This window comes from Scyliorhinus canicula, chromosome 4 (genome assembly GCF_902713615.1).
Source record: "Scyliorhinus canicula chromosome 4, sScyCan1.1, whole genome shotgun sequence".
Taxonomy (NCBI): domain Eukaryota; kingdom Metazoa; phylum Chordata; class Chondrichthyes; order Carcharhiniformes; family Scyliorhinidae; genus Scyliorhinus; species Scyliorhinus canicula.
The window spans coordinates 42,114,838-42,137,232 of NC_052149.1; the positions used below are offsets into that span (position 1 = coordinate 42,114,838).

The 22,395-nt window shown below is 47.2% G+C and overlaps 1 protein-coding gene across 1 annotated transcript in view; it reads right to left on the reverse strand.

Moving 5' to 3' along the window:
• The window catches only part of slc6a9 (solute carrier family 6 member 9), a 259,865-nt gene extending 238,524 nt beyond the window's left edge, over positions 1–21,341 (reverse strand). Inside the window, exons 1-2 of the mRNA XM_038794114.1 lie at positions 21,149–21,341; positions 16,738–16,792 (exon numbers count right to left, since the gene is read on the reverse strand). The gene's annotated coding sequence lies outside the window, so the exon portion shown is untranslated. The remainder of the gene's footprint in view (positions 1–16,737; positions 16,793–21,148) is intronic.
• Between the last annotated feature and the right edge of the window lie 1,054 nt (positions 21,342–22,395).

The window sequence follows — 22,395 nt, forward strand, 5'->3', positions numbered from 1 at the left end:
AATGGGTTATAACATCATCCTGTCAATAATCATTTTTAGACTAATTCTTGTGTTTTCATCTCAAGCCTGCCCTCTCTGTTTCCATGACTTAGATTTCTGGTGATTTTCTTCACCTTTGTTCTGAGTTGGGCGTATCCAGCACCTCTCTGATTATTTCCCCTCTGGTGACCCCACTGATTCCTTATAGCTTTTTCTAAAAAAAATTATGTTTCTTTTTTGATCACTGACTGTCCTGATGTGTCCCTTCCTTAAATTTCTGGTTCTTCAGCTCTGTACACTAATTAGCATTGCACCAAAATGGCAAGTTTTCTTTTCATTACTGAGGTCCACACCTGCAGCTTGTCTTCTTTCTATTGTGCTACGACATTAAGTATTATTTAATGATGAAGAACAATGAATGGGTGTATACACTTAATGGAATAATGCTTGGAATCTTACAAACAAAGAGACTTAGGGACTCAAATATTTCATTCCTGACAATGTGAGTAGAGATGGATAAGCCTCGAAAACACCACTAGCCTTTTGGTTTTTATAAATAGAGGCACAGAGTACAAGGGGAAATGAGGTTGTACACGGTGATTTTTAGGCTGCTGTCTATCTCTGGGTGCCCCACGATAAGAATGACATCAAAGCCATCATGCAAGTGTAGTAGCTTGTGAAGGATGATGCCAGGAAAGGGAAACTATAGTGTGAGGAGAGACTTGAGTTAATGAGACTATTTCTATTAGAACGTAAACAGCTGAGAGATTTGATAATGCTGCTTAAAATTGTGTGAAGTTTTCATAGGATGGAAAAAAGGCTTCAGTCGATCGCAACAGATATGTCGGCTTTGCGACAGCCACATTTTGAGGATTTATGATCGTGCAACCATCTCCATGGAGCAGAGAAAGCTGAGAGGTGATTTTACAGAACTTGTTTGGAATGATGATTGGTTTAGTTAAGGGTGGATAGTGGGGGCGGGGAGTTATTTCCTCTGATTGATGATAAAGGGATTTTGATTTAAAATTGTCACTTAGAGCGTGAGGAAAGCTGTTGGAAGCAAATTCTTTCAAATTGTAGGAGTATTGATGTTTTGCCACAGAGGTTCATTGAGGCAAAGACCGCAGCATCGTTTATGTGCCAACTGGATAAGCTCTGAGGTTGAAGAAGATACCATGCTTTCAGAACACAACAGTGAAACAGAATCAGTTTCTGACTGTTCTGTCAAGGAGCCAGCAAATACAATGTACTAAATGGATTTTAACATGTTCAAAATTCTGTTGTTCTAAGATTCTTGAAACTGCACTCATTCCCTTGCTATGGGAGTTCCAGCTATATCTAATGCTTTATATGGAACTCTTTGCTCCACTTCTTCATCTTTCCCTCTATTATATTGTTGCCTGCTGCAGCTGCTGCTTCTTTTCCTTATTCTAGTTCGGAGGATACTTTCAATTTCTCACCATCGCAGTATGGTCCTTGTGTGCTCCATTTCTGATTTCACATTTGCCTCTTGAACATCTCTCATGTCAGCACTGGCGATGGGCCAGCATTTTATTTCAAACCTACTCGGATACACAACTAACTGCGGTAAACTGTTTCCCACCTCACATCTTGTAAGTATTCCTGGGTTATGACTGATCTCTGCCAGCAATGCAACGTTAATTCTTCGTAAAGTGCCAGCCCGTTTTGTATCACGTGGCAGCCATTTTCTTTTTCATTGATGCTACAGCCTCAAACATTGGATCAGAAATTCTTCAAGTAGAGGAGTAGAGAACACTTGGTCGGGGAGGGAAAGAATCTAGATCCATGTTGCATCTGCCCTGATTGGTCTCCGATAGCTTTTTTTCCCCCTTATTTGTTCTTGGGATGTGGGCATTGCTGGCTGGGCTAGCATTTGTTACCCATCCCTAATTGCCCTTGAGCTGAATGGCTTGCTGGGCCATTTCAGAAGGGGTGCAATTAAAAGTCAACCACATCGCTGTGTGGGTGTGGAGTTACATGTGGGCCAGCCAGGACGGCAGATTTCCTTCCCTGAAGGGCAGTTGTGAACCAGTTGGGTTTTTACAACAATGGCATCATTCGACTTTTAATTCCAGATTTTTATTTAAGTCACATTTCACCATGGAGGGACGTGAACCCAGGCTACAGAGCATTACCCTGGGTCTCTAGACTACTAGTCTAATGATAATACCATTATGACACCTGAGGATTAGCTATCCAGTATGCTTAAATATGGAGGGATGACATCAGTGAGCTCTCTGAAATCTCCGACCTGACTAAGTGTGGGTCCCTATTACCACTGCTTCTCCTTGAAGGAGACATTAACCACATTGAGCCTCATGCTCGTGGCACTAATTGGCCCTCAGGAGTTAACCCTTAGCAACATTAGCTCTCCAGTCTCATGGAGCAAGTAACACATTGATGGGACAGATTATTTCTACAACATGGACATGGTAATATTCTTCCGTTTCTGTTGAGGAACCTGCAAGGGGTGATACTGTGTGTTTTGTTTTATTTGTCAAAGTGAGCTGATATCGCTTTATATTGATACCAATATGGAACAGTGATGTTTCCTTGTTGTTTAATGGTTAGTGTGATATGTGGAATCTTATGTGGTTGATTTTCAAATCTTTGTTACTTGATTGTTTAATAAACAAAATATTCCCATGGACAAGGCTGGCATTCAGCTTCTGGTGTCAGAGCTGCCCACTTGGTGGCATGGGAACAAGTGGCAAGGGGGCCGCTTCTCTCCCGGGTGCCCAACGCCTGCAAGTCAGGCTCCCTCTAGCCCTACCCCCACTGAAAGGCAGACCTGATCATCCAGTTGTCCACAGCCAGTCATGATGACGGAACACATCTCCCTCTTGAAAGAACTCCCAGTGGCCACAGGTTTGAGGGAGGGCATACCCAGGATAATGGGCAGATGCGAGTTTGAATGAGCGAGGGCATATGCAAGGGCAGTTCTGTTTTGGAGGCGAGTGGGCACCCAAGCTGCGAGTGCGCAACCGCTGCCAGCAATGCTCTTGATCTGGCTACTCCCAGGTCAGGGTGGCCGATAGGTCAGGGGACCTTAATGATCTGTGGCTGCAACAACAACCTGTCTTTCTCTCCCTCATCCCTCATGGAGACCGGTCAGATTGGGCATGGGGCCAGTGAAGCTGGCAATCTTATTGATTGCAGCATTGGAGGAGGACAGACTCTAGCAGCAATGTGTGGCGGCAATCAGAGACGCAGCGGAGACCATATATAATGAGACGCACAATGCGTATTGCTCAGTCATGAAGCAGTGCATCAGACTGGTAAAGGTGCATTTCCACTGACTTGACTGGTCCGGCCGAGTCCTTCAGTGAAGTCCGTAAAGGGACCCCCAGAACCTGGCTCTGCAGTGGGGTGAAGAGCTTCCAGATGCTGATCTGGAGGAGCGGCACATGTCCTCGACTGAGAAGGATGTGCAAGAGAGTGCCGAGGAAGAGCCTGCTGAGGAGGCTGAGGATGGAGGCCAGGCAGGGTGAGTGTACGCATGGGCAGGAGGACTAGTGGAGGCCAACAGGGTGTCCCCCCAGGACGTCACCACCTCTATGTGACCATGAGATGAAGGTGGCCAAACATTCACTAATCATGCAGCTGGGGAAGGGGAGTCCTAGAGTGCCTGCTACCCAGACAATGCAGGAGGGTGATGACGACTTGCAGTGAGGAATGATATGTGATGTTCCTCGGCTACTGCTTATGTCTAATTCCTGTCTGTCTGATGCCAGCCCGCTTACTCCTCTGCTCATGTCTGAGCGAGGTTGTACACTACATTGCTCTGTCCTTATGCTCAAGAGAGAGAGAGGGATTAGAGGCAAGGGTTTAGGGTTCCCTGCATCATGCTTGAGTCATCTCAGTGCAAATTAAGCAGTCATACTGAGGGAACTTAACTGCTTGGAGAACATAGAGGTTAATGTCAACAAATGTGCCCCGCTGGTGAGATGAGGCATGGATTCTGAGGCATTAAAGTAGTGAGGAACAAGGGCAGCATGGTGGTGCAGTGGTTAGCACTGCTGCATCATAGCACTGAGGACCTGGGTTTGACCCTGGCTCCAGGTCACTGTCCGTGTGGAGTTTGCACATTCGCCCCATGCCTGCGTGGGCCTCAACTCCACAACCCAAAAAATGTAGGTGGATTGACCACGCTGAATTTCCTCTTAATTTAAAAAAAATAAGAGGGTACTCTAATTTTTTTTTAAAGTGTTAATGTTTAATTCAGTGACAGACCAAAATTGCACAAGTGACAGTGTGCCCTAGCCACTAGTGCCTAACTTCATCCACGTCCATGCTAAGCACCTGCAATTCCGTAAACTTTTGTACCATCCCTCTATGCCGAGGCATAGCTGAAGTAGAGGGAGCCTGCTGTCTTCCACGCCCTGATGCCCGAGATACACTTGGTGTGCGCTCTCTAGAGGACCGGGTATACATTCGGGTGGCAGTGGTGTTATTGTGCAACCTCATTCTGTCTGTTGTGACTGAGGTGCACTCGTGCCCCGAAGGAGGGGAGGGGGGGTTGGGGGGTGTAAGATTGGCTGGGCATTCCCAGGGTCTCCTGGGTGGAAGGCCCCAGGCTGTTCACCAGCGGACCCTCCTCCATCCTCCAGGTGCTCTTGGACCAAAACATGTGTGAGTGGTTCACCGGTCCCCTTGAACAACACCTCCAAAAGGAACCCATTCACGTGTGTTATCTTCATCTGCGCTCTGCTCACCACTTTAAACTGTATTAGGCTGAGGTTTACACACAAGGGTGTAGAGTTTACCCAACATAGGACCTCACTCCACACCCCCCTAAATGTACACCCCAACTGTTCCTCCCATTTTAGAACCATAGAATCATTACAGTGCAGAAGGAGGCCATTTGGCCCATCGCGTCTGCACCGCTGCTCTGAAAGAGCCCCTACCTAATGGGTGGCTCAGTGGTTGGCACTGTTGCTTCACAGCTCCAGAGTCCAGGGTTCGATTTCCAGCTTGGCTCACTATCTGCACAGAGTCTGCGAGTTCTCCCTGTGTCTGCATGGGTTTCCTCCGGGCACTCCGGTTTCCTCCCACAAGTCCCAAAGGACGTGCTGTTGGGTGAATTGGACATTCTGAATTCTCCCTGCGTACCCAAACAGGCGCCAGAGTGTGACGACTAGGGGCTTTTCACAGTAACTTCTTTGCAGTGTTAATGTAAGCCTACTTGTGCAAATAATGATGATTATTATTATTTTCTTTTTATCTCCTCCAGCAAAGCCCTCGCCCTCACCATAGAACATAGAACATAGAACAGTACAGCACAGAACAGGCCCTTCGGCCCTCGATGTTGTGCCGAGCCATGATCACCCTACTTAAACCCACATACCCGTAACCCAACAATCCCCCCATTAACCTTACACTACGGGCAATTTAGCATGGCCAATCCACCTAACCTGCACATCTTTGGACTGTGGGAGGAAACCGGAGCACCCGGAGGAAACCCACGCACACACGGGGAGGACGTGCAGACTCCACACAGACAGTGACCCAGCCGGGAATCGAACCTGGGACCCTGGAGCTGTGAAGCATTGATGCTAACCACCATGCTACCGTGAGGCCCCATCAACTGCCTATAAATATCAGAGGTCTTTCCTTCCCCATATCTCATTCAAAGACAGTACCTTACCGATCAGAGAGGGGGCAGCAACCGAAGACACCTAGCTAGCTCCTTCTGAACAAGGTTTCTCACCTGTAAATACCCAAACATATCCCTCACCCCCACCCTGGGAAGCTGAAACTTTTGCATACCTACCTTCCACAAATACATTCCTACACCTTTTGACCTCTTCCCATTCCCAGACCTTGTACGACGAGTCCATTCCAGCCAAGATAAATCTACGGTTTCCACACATCAATGTTAGCAGTGCTTCCCCCAGCGCCAGGGACCCGGGTTGCATTCCAGGCTTGAGTGACTGTTTGTGTGGAGTTTGCATTATCTCCCCGTGCCTCCGTGGATTTCCTCCGGGTGGTCCCATTTCCTCCCACAAATATCTAAAAATATGCAGGTTAGGTAGATTGGCCATGCTAAAATGCCCCTTAGTGTCCAAAAGGTGAGGTGGGGTAGGATACGGATGGGGCCTAGGTAGGGCCCTCTTTCAGAGGGCCAGTGCAAACCCAATAGGCCGCATGGCCTCCTTCTGCACCAGAGAAATTCTAACACAGACTCCAGCTTAAAATGTTGCCTAAACTGATGCCACACTCTGAAGGAAGCTACTACCATAGAGCACGAGAGCAGAAGGGCAGCCGGCACCAATGTCCTCAAAGGCATTCCTGTCCAGCAAGCCTCCTTGGTCCGCTCCCAAACAAACCCTTCCTCCACGACTCTTTTCCGAACCTTCTCAATACTCGTCGCCCAGTAGCAGTTCATCAAATTTGGCAATGCCAACCGCCCTGACTGTCTATCTCTCTGCAAAAAGGAGCTCCGAACCCGGGTTGGCTTGCCTGCCAGACAACGGTCGAATCCAGCTGATTAATATTCACAAAAGAATATTTAGATAAAAGAGGATGGGGGACTGGAATATCTTTAAGAATTTTGGAAGGACCATCATTTTCACCGTTTGAACCCACCCTGCCAATGATAACGAAAGAGCATCCCACCTTTTCAAATCCCCCTTCATCCCTTCTACCCCTTTGCCGGGCCAAATTCTGCTTGTGCAGCAATACCCAGTCGCGGATCACCTCTATTCCCAAATATCTGAAACCCAACCTGGGGGGGGTGTGTAAGATTGGCTGGGCATTCTCAGGGTCTCCTGGGTGGAAGGCCCCAGGCTGTGCACCAGCGGGTCCTCCTCCATCCTCCAGGTGCTCTTGGGCCCCTGGGATATTCCATGGGATATAGGGGTAGCTGGAGTGGGATTCCGAAGCCCCGGTGTCCCCTTGCGCTGCCATGCAGGTGAAGCCCTCAGCCATGGTGCTCAGGGACTGAGCCATGGATGCGACTTCAACCCCAGGCTTTCCACTGTGGCCAACACCTGGGTGCCTCCCATCGCTGCCACAATCTCCTGTGAGACAGGCTTTGGGACTCCAAAGGCGCCTGCTGTCTCAACTGGTAAGTCAACCTACTGGCCTTCTCCCCATGCTCATAGAACAGCCTTGCACATGACGCAGCTGGCCAACCGCCTTCCCCGTCGATACCAATTCAAACTTCATCTGGAGCTCCTTCTGTTCCGTCATCAACTCCTCCTTCGAGGTAGCCAAATATTGCTGGTCCACCACCAGAATAGCCTCTATGAACCTTTGTCTCTCCTTCCTTCCTGCCTTCTCTTTGTGTGCCTCAATCAAGATCAACTCTCCCTTAATCACCACCTTTAACACTTCCCAGAACATGGAAGGTGAGATCTCCTCGCTCTTATGTTCCTGTAGTGACGGTTTTCCTCTCCATCCTCCCTTATTCGCCAACAATGCCACATCCAACTTCTACAGGGGTTGTTGGGGCAACCGCTCTTCAAACACAAAACCACATAGTGCGGAGCGGGATATGGCAAGTGCCTAGTATTCCGACCTTACCACCCAAAGGGAGCAATGCCTTATCCACCATGAAAAATGGGAGTAAACCCGGTGTACACGTGCGAAAAAGGAGAACTTCTTTTCCCTTCACATATCAGCAACCCCCCCACCTGCTCCATGAACCCAAGCAACTCCTTCGCCACCCCCAGTGTCTGAACGGGTTTGGGCCACAACCTGGGCCCCCACCCCGCCCCCAGAATCCAGGCCCACCCATGATGGCCGCTGCCACCTCCCTCCACCCCATAGCTCCACAAAGAGACATTCACTACTAATAGCCCACTCCTTGCCCCCACTAATCCCCAGCCACATCTCTCCCCCCCCCCCCCCCCCCCCACTTCACTTCTGTTAACTAGCATCTCTGCTAGCAGACTGACCTCCACCTGAGGAGAAACACAAATTATATTTTCAAAAATTCCACACGCAGGCCCCCCTACTCAAACCTGATTTTAATCTTGTACACCAAACCAATCCTTCCCCATACCCCCACATTCTCAACCATTCCAAACACTTGCGTAAAAACATCAAAAACCAATACCCCAAATGCAGGGTTACAGATATTACGGAACTATATACAATATAACAGGAAAATCCAAGGAAAACAATACATAACACTCATCCATAAATTTACCATGCAGTTGAAACCATCCCAAACTTTCAAATGTCCCTCAGCCCGTGTTCCTTAATAAAGTTGTTCGCTTCCTCCGGCGTGTCAAAATAATGGTCTCTGCCCTCATCCGTGACCCACATGCGGGCTGGGTACACCATTCCAAACTTCACCTTGCTCCTAAAAAGAGCCTACTTGGCCTTATTAAATCCCACCCTCATTTTTGTCAGTTCTGCTCTCAAGTCCTGGTAAATTCTAACAGTGTAGCCTACCCAGCTGCACTCTCGTGTATCCTTCGCCCACCTCAGAATCTTTTTGTTGTCTAAGCACCTGTGAAGTCGGATTATGATCGCCCATGGTAGCTCCCCGGCTCTAGGCTTCTTCCTCAATGACCAATATGCCTGGTCCACTTCAGGAGGGTGTGCAATGACCCCCTCCCCCACCAGCTGCCCACCATCTTTGCCACATACTCTGTGACCTTCGCTCCTTCTGTATCCTCGGACAGCCCAACAATCCTCAGATTTTGCCATCTGAAACAATTCTCCAAGTCGTCAATCTTTGCCTTCACCATTTTTTGCCCCTCGCCACCATCATCACCTCTGCCTCCAAGGATCCAGTCCTCATGATCTGTGACCGTCTCTGCCACATTCTGGATTTATGAATTCTGCGCCACCAAATGCTATTCCACCCTTTCCAGAGCTGTCCGAATTGGCTCAGTCACCTTTGCTAGATCGTCTGAGACCACCTGCCCCTGCTTTTTAAACTACCCTATCAGAAACTCCACCAATTTCTCAGTCGTCCACTGAGCGGGCAATGACGGCACAGGTCCCCCCCCGCATTGTTTTCCCCTCCTGCACCACCCGGGTCCGAAGAGAGCCCTTTATTCTACATACTCCTCATTTGGTAACCAATCGACTTCCCACACCAGAAGAGGAATTCTACCTATTCCACTATCTCACTTTTTCACCTGCACAGCTCCTGTTACGCAGGCAAAACGGGCCAGAAATCAAGTCCTCAGTTGTCATATACGCAATCTCGTATTTCATGGTCGCCCCCTGAAGTCCGACCAGAGGTCGGGTGTGGATATTTTATCAGCTCACAATGCTGTCTCACTGTGCCGAGGTACCAGGTTCGATCCTGGCTCTGGGTCACTGTCCATGTGGAGTTTGCACAATATACCCATGTTTGCGTGGGTTTCGCCCCCACAACAGAAAGATGTGTAGGGTAGGTGAATTCGCCACACTAAATTGTCCCGTAAAAAGCACACATTGCAGTTAACCTGATTCCTTTCCATTCCGAGGATCAGCACACTCACCAGGAATAAAAATCCTCCTCAACCCTATTCCACCAATGGGAATGAAAGGGTGCTGGCTGTAGTGACCTCTATTTGACAACGAGCCACAGTATTCAGAGACAGAGCCTGGTCACATAAGGTGATGCTGTTCTGTGGACACCCATTGCCACACAGCATATCTAGGGCCTTTCAACAGAGGTAATGAAAACTGGCTAATGTTTCAACACATGCCAACAGCTGGACCCCTTTTCACATAAAAGTTAAGCTCAAACAGCCCACCTAATGAGGGGGGCTAATATTACTGATAGAGCTGAAATCTGATTGAAGGGTCAGGCTTCAACTGAGTTTCCAAGCGTGCCTGGTTTAGCACAGGGCTAAATCGCTGGCTTTGAAAGCAGACCCAGGCAGGCCAGCAGCACGGTTCACTTCCCGTACCAGGCGCCGGAATGTGGCGACTAGGGGCTTTTCACAGTAACTTCATTCGTGACAATAAGTCATTTCATTTCATTTCCTAATCTTCCTGCCAAAGTGGAAAAGATCACATTTTCTCACATTAATTTTTGGCCACTCACTTAACCTATCCATGTCTCTTTGGAGGCTTCTTGTGGCCCCTACATAACGGGCGAGATTCTCTGAAATTGAGGCCAAGTGTTCGCACCATCGTGAACGCCGTCGCGTTTCACGACGGTGTGAACAGGTCCCGGGCACGACCTATTCAGGGGGCCAGCACAGCGATGGAGCGGTTAATGCCAACCAGCGCATGCGTAATTGGGGCAGCTCATTCCTGCGCATGCGCGGGGAACTTCTTCCGCGCGCTGGCTCCTCACCAACATGGCGCCGGGGTTCTGGGGCCGGCCGCGAGGGGTAGAGGCTGGCCCATCGATCGGTGGTCCCCAATCACAGGCCAGACCCCATCGGATGCCCCCCCTCCGGTGAAGGAGCCCCCCTGCCCCAGCCACCCCCCCCCCCCCCCCCCCCCCCCCCCCGCGTTCCCGCACAGTTCCCGCCTGCAGCGACCAGGGGTGAACGGGGCCGACAGGACTGTCATTTTTGCTCACCGTTTGCGACGATTCTCTGAGTGGCCCGGCGCGATTCTTGCGGCGCTGGTTTCATGGGGGTGGGAGAATCGTGTGTGGGTGTCGGGGCAGTGTGGCACGACTCGCGAGGCTCCCCGGCGATTCACCCACCCGGCGTGGGGGTGGCGGGGGGAGAATACCGCCCAACTTACTTTCCCACCTATCTTTGTGTCATCAGCAAATTCAGTGAAGGGGGAACATTTAACAGTGAAATCCTATAGTGAGATTTAAATTTATTGTAAAGAGGACCCTGTTATTACGTCACGGCATGGGGTGTGGAAAATCGGGAAATGAGATCCTGCCGGTGAGAATCTCGTTTCCTGCCTCTTGCGGGATTTTGGGGCCCAAGTAGCCGTTTAGGCTGACGGCTAGCGTGGGCTCAAAATTGCCCCCACTATCTGTTCAATTAATCCACCATATCTTTATTTCCCATTATTAATTCCCCATTCTCACTCTCATGAGGACCAAGATTCACTTTCATTACTCTTTTCCTTCTAAAATATCTGTAGAAACCCTTACTTTCGCTTTTGAATTTCTAGCTAGCTTTCACTTGTACTCAAAGTTTTACATCCTTATTAATTTTTTAGTCATTCTTGGCTGTTCTTTGCATTTTACCCAACCTTCTGACTTGTCACTCATCATCTTTACGGAATGATATGAGTTTCCTTTCAATTTGACACCGCTTCCTTAGTTTTTTTTAAACACTTTTCCAATTAAGGGGCAAAATTAGTGTGGCCAATCCACCTACCCTGCACATCTTTGGGGTGTGGGGCAGAGACTCAAGCAGACACGGGGAGAATGTGAACATTCCACGTGGACAGTGACCCAGGGCCGGGTTTGAGCCTGGGTCGTCGGCGCCGTGAGGCCGCAGTGCTAACACTGCGCTATCGTGCCGCCCACTGCTTCCTTAGTTAGAGTCATAGAGTCAAAGATGTTTACAGCATGTTTACATCCTGACCAAAGAGGGGGCCCCATACTGAAAGGTGGCTATTGGAGCACCAATAAGAGCCAGGTAGCTCTGAATTTTTAACAGGCTAACGAAATTGAAATGAGCCTATCAGCAGGCTATACAGAACAGTATTGGACTTTGATCGGCGGAGTCCACTTAGAACGGGAAAGCACTGTCCTAGATGTTGTGCAGTGGTGGAGGCTAGAGAGAAGTTCGGATGGATCTCCTGCTTGTCTGACGTGAGGTTTCTGAACTTTCCTTTTGTGAAGCAGCAGCTGGATTTCTGACATTCTGTCTGGCAGCCTGAGGTAAAAGTAACATCGCCGAATTTACCTTGGGGTGTGAGCCTTCTAGGCCTTCAGCAAGGACTGAGAAAGAGGCACTGGCCAATGGCCTTCGAGGAGAGCAGAGGGATGAGTCTCGACCTCCAGGCCAGGGCTGAAGAGGGTGGGCAGGCAACCGAGCAGCCAAAGAAAGAATAGAGGCTGGGCCAGGGCAGGCCAGATAAAGCCAGCATCTAGCAGCAGCCAGGCAGGAGAACATGCAGTCATCAAGGTTCAAGACCCAGCCACCCGAGCGAGAGTTGTGAGCAGTCAGAAGGTGTGGGGGCCAGGCTGGCACCAAGGTAGTTTTCAGGGACCAGCGGGGAGATTCAACCAGATGCCCGGGCTGGTAGTGAGAGGGCTAGGTGGCAACTTGGTGAAAAACTTGAACAAGAACAAGTGGACTCTGAAATGAGAATGGGACTACAAGATACTGCTCAAGCTCATTGTTCTAAAGTGAGGGAAGAAACCTACCCTGAAGACATTGCCAAATGGCCAAAATCCAGTCCACTGGGTATGATTGAATATTTCATAATAAAGAGACCAGAGAACATAATATGGAAAATTTGAGAAAAGAGTATGAGATTCAAGGCCAAAAACAGTTTAGAAGTCGTCATGAGTCCCATTTTCTGAGCATGAAGAGAAATGGTTGAGGGAAAGGAGAAATTGGTTGATTTTGTTTGGAAAACGCTAAAGCAGTCTACTGTTATGTTTGCAAATTATTCCCTGACCCCAGTCACAGGAAGCTATCATTTGTCGATGGGTGGTCTAACTGGAGAAATGTTGGAAGAGATATTGCTGATCATGAAACATCCAAAAGTCATACTAAGGATATGTTTGCATTCATTCAAAGATATAAATTATCTGGAAGAATTGATTCTGTCGGCTCAGTTTGAAAAGGATTGTTCTTAAAGGAGGAAAGTGCTGGGACATGTTGTTGCCAAAGTCAAACTGCTGTCATCCTTGGGACTTTCTTTTAGAGGACATGATGAGTCATCAGTGTCAAGTGAAGGAGGTATTTTTTAGCCTTGAATATATCTCACTGAATTTGACAAAGAGCATTTAAAAAGTGATCGATATTGTGGTTTAGGGAAGACCAACTTTTTAATGCACAGAACCTTTGATTTTTTTAAATATAAATTTAGAGTACCCAATTATTTTTTCCAATTAAGGGGCAATTTAGAGTGGCCAATCTACCTATCCTGCACATCTTTGGGTTGTGGGGGTGAAACCCACGCAGACACGGGGAGAATGTGCAAACTCCACACGGACAGTGACCCAGGGCCGGGATTCGAACCCGGGTCCTCAGCGCCGTAGGCAGCAATGCTAACCACTGTGCCACCGTGCTGCCCCGACAGAACCTTTGATGACTTCATCGCCATAATGGCAGAGCGGCTTAGAAACCAATTCACTGATGAAGTAGAAGATTCCAAATACTATTCCACAATAGTTGATTCAACACCAACTGTGAGTCATGTGGACCAATGAACATTAATTTTAAGATATGTGACCAGCGATGGTGAAGTTGTAGAGCGATTTCTCTGTTTTGTCCAGCTATAGTCCCACACTTTGTTATTCATGACACAATAATGGTGCAATTGCAGAGTATAAGTGAATATCTGAAGAAACCGGTTGAACTATTTTGCATGCTTTTCAACAAAAGTTTGGATGAGAATGCTAAGAGCCGCTGCAGTAAATGATCAATTGAATTCTACCAGAAGATCAGACACACAAATCTTTTTGACGATGAAGTGAAACAATTCATTAATTTCATCAATAATGATGAACTCTGTGCTTCGAGATCACCAACTTATTTGCATATACAGATGGTTTGCAGGCAACCTTCCCAAATGCGGAAACCATACAGAAAATATTTTTTTAACAGTACCTCTCATAAATGCTTTCGGTGAACATTCTTTCTCTGTATTGAAAATATCTACGAATTAGATCATAGATCATAGAATTTACAGTGCAGAAGGAGGCCATTCGGCCCATCGAGTCTGCACCGGCCCTTGGAAAGAGCACCCGACTCAAGCCTCCACCCTCCACACCTCCACCCTATCCCCATAACCCAGTAACCCCACCCAACACTAAGAGCAATTTTGGACACTAAGGGCAATTTATCATGGCCAATCCACCTAACCTGCACATCTTTGGACTGTGGGAGGAAACCGGAGCACCCGGAGGAAACCCACGCACACACGGGGAGAACGTACAGACTCCACACAGATAGTGACCCAAGCCGGAAATCGAACTTGGGACCCTGGAGCTGTGAAGCAATTGTGCTAACCCACTGCGCCACCGTGCTGCCCAATTATTTTATATTACTCGCTAGCTTGCCCTCATATTTCATCTTTTTCCCCCCTTATTGCTTTTTCTGGTCGTCCTCTGCTCGCTTTTGAAGGTTTCCCAATCCTCTGACTTCCCACTAATTCTCACCACTTTGTATTCTTTTTTTTTTGCTTTTTTGCTGTCCTTGACTTCACTTGTCAGCCATGGATGCCTTGTTCTCCCCTTAGCAATGTTTCCTCCTCCTTGGGATGAATTTCTGCCGTGCCTCCTAAATAACCCCCCAAAACTCCTGCCATTGCTGTTCCACTGTCTTCCCTGCTAGTCTCCTTTTCCAACCAACTGTGGCCAGGACCTCTCTCATTTCTTTGTAGTTACAGATATTTAATTGTAATACTGTTACATCTGATTCCAGCGTCTTCCTCTCAAACTCCAGGGTAAATTACATAGAACAGTACAGCACAGAACAGGCCCTTCGGCCCTCGATGTTGTGCCGAGCATTGTCCGAAAACAAGATCAAGCTATCCCACTCCCTGTCATTCTGGTGTGCTCCATGTGCCTATCCAATAACCGCTTGAAAGTTCCTAAAGTGTCCGACTCCACTATCACAGCAGCCAGTCCATTCCACACTCTAACCACTCTCTGAGTAAAGAACCTACCTCGGATACCCCTCCTATGTCTCCCACCCTGAACCTTATAGTTATGCCCCCTTGTAACAGCTAAATCCACCCGAGGAAATAGTCTCTGAACGTCCACTCTATCCCCCTCATCATCTCATAAACCTCTATTAAGTCACCTCTGATCCTCCTCCGCTCCAAAGAGAAAAGCCCTAGCTCCCTCAACCTTTCCTCATAAGACCTATCCTGCAAACCAAGCAGCGTCCTGGTAAATCTCCTTTGCACCCTTTCCAATGCTTCCACATCCTTCCTATAGTGAGGTGACCAAAACTGCACACAATATTCCAAATGTGGTCTCACCAGGGTCATGCACAGTTGCAGCATAACCCCGCAGCTCTTAAACTCAAGCCTCTATCATATTGTGGTCACTGTTCCCGAAAGCTTCCTTCATCTTAAATTCCCTAAGCAAGTCTGCCTCATTACACATCACCAAATCTAGAATTGCCTATTCCCTAGTAGGCTCTGTCACAAGCTGCTCCAAAAAACCATCTCTTAGACATTCCATGAATTTATTTTCTTGGGATCCATTAGCAACCTGATTTTCCCAGTCCACCTGCATATTGAAGTCCACCATGAATATTGGGATATTGCCTTTATTACATATCTTTTCTATCTCCTGATTTACTTTCTGCCCCACATCCTGACTACTGCTGGGGGGCCTGAACATAGCACCCATCAGGGTCTTTTTACCTTTATGATTCCTCAACTCTACCCACAGAGATTCTATGCCTTCTGATCCTTGCTATCGATTTAACTTCATTCCTTACTAACAATGCAACCCTGCCCCTTTGCCAATTTGCCTGTCTTTTCGATGGGGCACATATCCTTGGATATTCAGATCCCAGCCCTGATCCCCTTCCAGCCATGTCTCTGTGATGCCCACAACAATCAACAATTTGGTTCAGCGGCATGTAATTTAGGAACCAGCTCAGCCACCAGTCTTCCAGAAATTGAATGAAACGATATCAGCATAAATATAAGCTTTATAGATCCTTGATACCGCAAGTGACCTCCTCAGGTAATAAGTAACCAGGCAAATTTCACATAGTTATACCAGGAAATACAGGTGTTAATGCTCACACAGTGGCGGACTAAACTTTTGCTATTCAGTTACCACATTTTGCATGGTAAATCAGGAGTCATAGAGTCATAGAGGTTTACAGCGTGGAAACAGGCCCTTCGGCCCAGTCTGGCCATGCCGCTCAGTTTCTATCACTAAGCTAGTTCCACTTGCCCGCATTTGGCCCATATCCTTCTATACCCACCCTCATGTAACTGTCTGACTGTTTCTTAAAGGAAAACATTTTACCTGCCTCGACCTTTGGCAGCTTGTTCCAGATGCTCACCCCTCTGGGTGAAGAAATTTCCCCTATGGTCCCTTTTGTATCTCTCCCCTCTTACCTTAAACCTATGCCTTCTACTTCTAGACTCCTCTACCTTTGGGAAAAGATGTTGACTATCTACCTTATTTATGCTGCTCATTATTTTATAGACCTCTATATGATCACCTCTAATCCTCTACACTCCAGGGAAAAAAGTCCCAGCCTATCCAGCCTCTCCTTATAACTCAGACCATTAAGTCCTGCTAGCATCCTCGTAAATCTCTTCTGCACTCTTTCTAGTTTAACAATATCCTTCCAGTAATAGGGTGACCAGAACTGAACACAGTATTCCATGTGTGGTCTTACCAATGTCTTGTACAACTTCAACAAGACGTCCCAAATCCTGTATTCAATATTCTGACCAATAAAACCTAGCATGATGAATGCCTTCTTCAGCACTCTGTCTACCTGCGACCACCTTCAAGGAGCTATGAACCTGTGCCCCGAGATATCTTTGTTCTGTAACTCTCCCCAACTCCAGACCAGTAGATCCTGCCCTGATGTGAACTACCAAAATGCACCAACTCACATTTATCCAAATTAAACTTCATCTACCATCTGCAGGAGAGTGCTTAAATCTAAACATTCTTGCAAGGTGGTGGGTGGAGTGCCTTACCTCGGTATCCTTTCTCAATGCCTTGCTTGCGACGATAGATCTCGACAGTTAATGCCTGGCAAACAGAAAACATAGTAAGGGGTCACGATTAAAGTGTGAGTTAGAACTTCATATGACACTTTTTTGCAAATAATACATGATTTGGGATATTCAAGGAAATCAATCTTTATGCTGAAAGCTTTGGCGTCAGAGGGTACATTTTTCACCTGTGTGCTCCCACTGTGGAGTCATACCTATTGGAAACACATATCAAGAAATTGTGCAGCCAGGATTTGCTGTCCATTAAACTTACCTATTGGAAAAGCAGGGCCTGAGTATGTGATCTGATTTCTGCTCCTGGTACATGAGCCTCTATGCAGGAGCACACAAGCAGAAAACATACTCTTTACTGGCAATGCCCACTAGGTGAGGACTCGCAGAGGTTGGGAAAAGAGCAAATCTCCCTTCTTTTAGTCCCTAAAACTGCAGCTTAATCCTGCTTTCTCAACGGGTATCTCGCTTGGGCATCAGTATTACAATCGTCCAAAAATGTAATTCAATGGTCACATTGAGGAAAAGATAGCAGACAACCGTGTAGAATTTCTGACTTTGTGAGACACCCTGGAATGTTATTTCTATGTTGCAAATTGTAAATGTGTCGGGTTCCCTAAACACTGACAACAAGGAATTGTAATAAACAGTGTTTTATTAATGAACTAAGCAGCTACTTCATGCTTGTACTCTGTCGGGCTCCCGGGAAGAGCTCCCGCGCTCCTAGCAGGTGACCCTTTTAGTGGTTGCGCCATCACGTGACCACAAAAATGTTATATAAATGTAAGTGGTTGTTGCTATTCATGATTGTAGCTTGTGAAAAGCAGCACATTCTGGCGAAACCTAACTGAGGAAAGTCATTGAGCTGGATTTTCAAAGTGAGGTTGAGATCCCGACACCCAGACAATTTCTGGATCTTAACCCCGTGCCCCTGTGCCACAAGATCCTCATTCATGGGGCAATATTTTTCAATATATTGTGTCACCATTTTTTGTATTAAAATTCATTTCATGCACCCTCCCTGTGCCTCCCCACTCTCATTTCATTGCAGCACCCTTAACCCTGGAGGAGGCAATGCCACTCAGGGACCCTGGGAGTGCCACCCTGGTACTGCCAGGCTGGCAGGGGCACTGCCAGGGTTTGGGCCCAAGAGGCCTTACCAGGTGAAGGGGTGTTCCTGGGGGCCTCCCCAAAGTTGGGGAGGGGCATATGGGGGTATCTAAAATGGGAGAGGGATCAAGGGGGGGGGGGGGGGGAGAGAGTTTGGGGACAGCCACACAAAATGCCACCCAAATCTGCAAAATACCTTTCCTGCTGGGCTCGCCAGCAGGAAATTACTCTAAGTGCTGCCTGGGCAGCGAGACACTCCCCAAGGCCAAAAAATCAGCAAAGTGCCATTAAATAGCTGGGTGTTTCTCAGCTCTGCAACCACAGGGAAACATACCACTAAATATGCCCAAAACCAGACATAATTATTTCTGGTTAAATCGCGCCCATAATCTCTCAATGCATTTCTCCCACTACCAATGTTACTCTGGCGACACGATGTCAATAAGACCATAAGATATCGGAGCAGAATTAGGCCCCTTGGCCCATCGTGCCTGCTCCACCATTCAATCATGGCTGATAGGTGGGCATACTTATAGCTGCATTTAAAATGTACATGTTCTGTGTTTGTGTAGGCACACAAATGACTAAGTGCATCAGACTACATAGGTGAGTGAAGAAGTGAGAACAGTCCGTAAAGAAACAAACTATACAACGACACTGAAAAAGGATCGCACAAGCCAATACCTTGAAACACAGAGATACACAGAAATATATAGATATGCAAACAGAGGATTAAGATAACTGTTAAATCGGGTCAAAAGAAGTGTCATGCAGTGAGAACTCTGAAATGAAAATGAAAAACGTTCCCATTAATTTTGTATCTAAAAGCCACAGTGCTTTGTATTTATTGAAACTCTTCCTTGCAACATTGTTGCAGAAGTTAAAGATATCAACTTGTTGCAAAAATTCTTTCTGACATTCATATTTCAAGCTTTCTCATAGGAGATCAGTTTCAGCAACACATCAATCTTCAGCCCTAGTGATGCTGGCCAACTAAATATAAAAAGTGTACTCCTGAAACCAACTTTTCGTGAAAATGTTAATGCATCAGAATGGCCACTGACACTTGGAAACTTAACAAGACGGGTCCACTGACTATAGATGAATAAATGTACTGGGGAGTCAATGACATCACTGATCATCATTTATAAATTGGCCATAAATGTCAAATGCAACATCATCAATGCAACAAAGCACATACATCATCATTAGCTGGAAAATAATGGTGCAATAATCTAACAGCTATGGTACTGTATTACAGAATCCCAACAGAGCAGAAGGAGGCCATCCGTCCATTGAGTCTGCACTGACCCTCCGAAAGAGCATCCTCTACCTTGGTCCACTCTCCTAGCCAACACCCTATTCCCCTAACCTAACATGCTCATACCTGGACATTAAGGGGCAATTTAGCATGGCCAATCCACCGAGCCTGCACATCTTTGGGATGTGGGAAGAAACTGGAGCACCGGGAGGAAACCCACACAGACACAATGAGAATGTGCAAATTCCACACAAAGCCGGAATTGAACCCAGGTCCCTGGCAATGTAATTCAGCAATGCTAACCACTGTGCCACAATGCTGCCCATGATTCGAAACAAGGGTTTCAAAATTCACAATCCCACAATGGGAAATTGCAAAGCGGAATTCAACAAATCACTACAGTGCAGAAGAAGGTTATTCAGTCCATCGATTCTGCCCCAACCCTCCAAAAGAGCACCCTACCCAGGCCCATGCTTCCACCCTATCACCATAAGGCAGTAACCCCACCTAACCATTCGGAGACTAAGGGGTAATTTAGCATGTCCAATCAACCTAACCCACATCTTGTGGATTGTGGGAGGAAACTGGAGCATCCGGAGGAAACACACGCAGACACGGGGAAAATGTGCAAACTCCACAGTCACCCAAGACTGGAATTGAACCTGGGTCTCTGGTTCTGTGAAGCAGCAGTGCTAACCACTGTCATGTACAAACTTTGTTTGCATGCAAACTACCATGAAATGGCCAAGAGCGCTGCTGACTCATCAATGTCCTTCATGGAGAACAACTTCACACCTAGTCTAGTTTGGCTTACAGGTTTCTTCAGTTCCACCCTTTTATGAATTTCAGGGCCTTTCTTGCAATGGGTCTTAGGCATTGCTCTATCACAGTTATCTACCACCCAGAACATATATTTTTAAAAATGAATATTGCAACCCAAACTTCCCAGAGCAACAAATATTTGCATATCATTCGACGTCTGGAGTCTAACCTGGACATGGAGAACATGCAGAGCATGTTTGCTGGTGTCTTCAAAGAGAGAGAAAAAAAACAAGGCTAATTGGATGCAAGCCCCTTTTGAAGTCTCTTACATCCAAAATGTCACCTTGCCCTTTCACTGAAAGGATGCTGAAATGCTTGCTGTCTTTTTCCGTTAACGGATGCCCCCCCCCCCCCCCTCCCAAACCACCACCACAGGCTATGTATTTGTACCGTTATCTACTTTCAATTCCGAGTGCAGGGATGTTTTTCTTAACCCTTATCGAACACTCAGGGGAAATCAATTTTTATAAATCCGCTCCGTCGCCTCAAATGAATGGTGGGGGTGTAATTAATAATTCCACCATAATAAAAAAAAGCAAGAGACTGAAGCATCACTGATCAAGCAAGATTACCCAACGTGTAAATGCGGCAATTATTTCAACATGATCGCCTGGGAACTGGAAGTGGCGCACATTTTGCGATGCAACGCATGTACAAATTGAAAAAGGTTACATTATGTATTGGCAGCACGGTGCCTCCAACAGTGGCGGCGGGACGTTCATGTTGCACGGAGCTCCGGAGGTCCACTTGTCATAATTTTGCCCTTGCCCGGACTGCTGTGACCATTACAGATGAGACGACCCCGCCGCTTTTTATCTTTGCTCCGTGCAGTTGGCTACAAGAATATCTGTTTCCGTTTCTTGGCAGCAGCATCTGCCACGTGTTCGCGTCAATATCACTTTGCAATGAAAGGAGCCCCTTCTCTGGGGGTTAAGTTTCATTGCAGTCAACATATAATACACACCACACACACATATATACTCCAGCCGTCTGCAACACCCACTCTCACACTGACCGCGTCCACAAGTCCGCCCCAAAGTCAAACCTCGCCAGATCTTAACGAACACGTCGCTCGCTGCAGTAAAAGCACAAAGAAAGAGAGAGAGCCCCTCCAGTATAGTAAAACATGCCAAGCCACCATCAATGAGACAGAAGATGCAACAGTAAAACGATGGGCATGGACCTTACCTCTCTGTACGTTGGCAGGTCTGACCATCAGTCAGGATTGTTACAAAGAGAACACATACACACACAATTCTTTGCTTTGTCTTATGGTGGAGATCTCCCAAACAGATTTGGTCCCCGTGAGTTGCGTCAGCCTTTCTTGTACTGAATGACCCACTCCACTCGCGGACTCAGACTCCTCCCCTCGAGCTGAAGCCTCACATTTCATTTGTGCTGGGGCTGCACCCTCCAGTTCCCGCCCCACTCGAGCGAGCATCAGACCCTCTCGCATTTACCTGATAGGCGAAGCGTCAGTGGCTGGGGAAGGAAGGGGACAGCATTGATATGTGTTGGGTGATGAAACGCAACGGCAGTTGAAATTGTGTTTTTTTTTCTCTCTCATTCTGCTGCCACTGCAGTGCGTTCAAAATAAACGGCAATTAATCTATTATGAAGAAATTGCAAGCTGATAGTGCAGGAGGAGAGTTGGTGGTGCATTATTTTGTAATTCGTCATCCAACGGACACATTATACTCTGAGCACTGATATTTCGTGAGGTCTTGTATAATGTCACACCGCAAGCCTAAATATTCTGGAAGTGTGGCATCACTTGGTAGGGCATGCATGCTCTTCACCTACCTGGTTTGCAGACACAAGCCCGATCACATTGATAAAGACGGGCAGCCTGCCAACGGGATGAGCCAGTGCCAGAGCTAAACGCGCCCTAATTCATTTGGATCTCATCTTTAAATCACACTCAAAAGACGGCAGTTTAATCAGGATTGCAAAAATTAAAAATACCAGCCACGACGTTGGTCATTCATCTCCAGCCACCTCGGGATGCCACTCGGAAACGTCAGACAATTTCCCATCAAGAATGGACTTCCTGGGAAATGAAATCAAGAAGAGGAACACACTTCAACCGCAGGGTCCTGAGGGGGCACTTGGAAACACGAGTGGTCAAGGCTCTGCATTTATAGACATCTACATTTTATTTGCCTCCAGTCTTCCTGCAAACTTCATAATCTTTAATATTGTCACAAGTAGGCTTACATTAACACTGCAATGCAGTTACTGGGAAAATCCCCTCGTCGCCACATTCCGGCGCCTCTTCGAGAGAATTCAAAATGGCCAACTCACCTCACAAGCACTTCTTTTGGGAATTGTGGGAGGAAACCGGAACACCCGGAGGAAACCCACGCAGACATGGGGAGAACGTGCAGACTCCGCACAGACAGTGGCCCAAGATGGGAATCGAACCTGGGACCCTG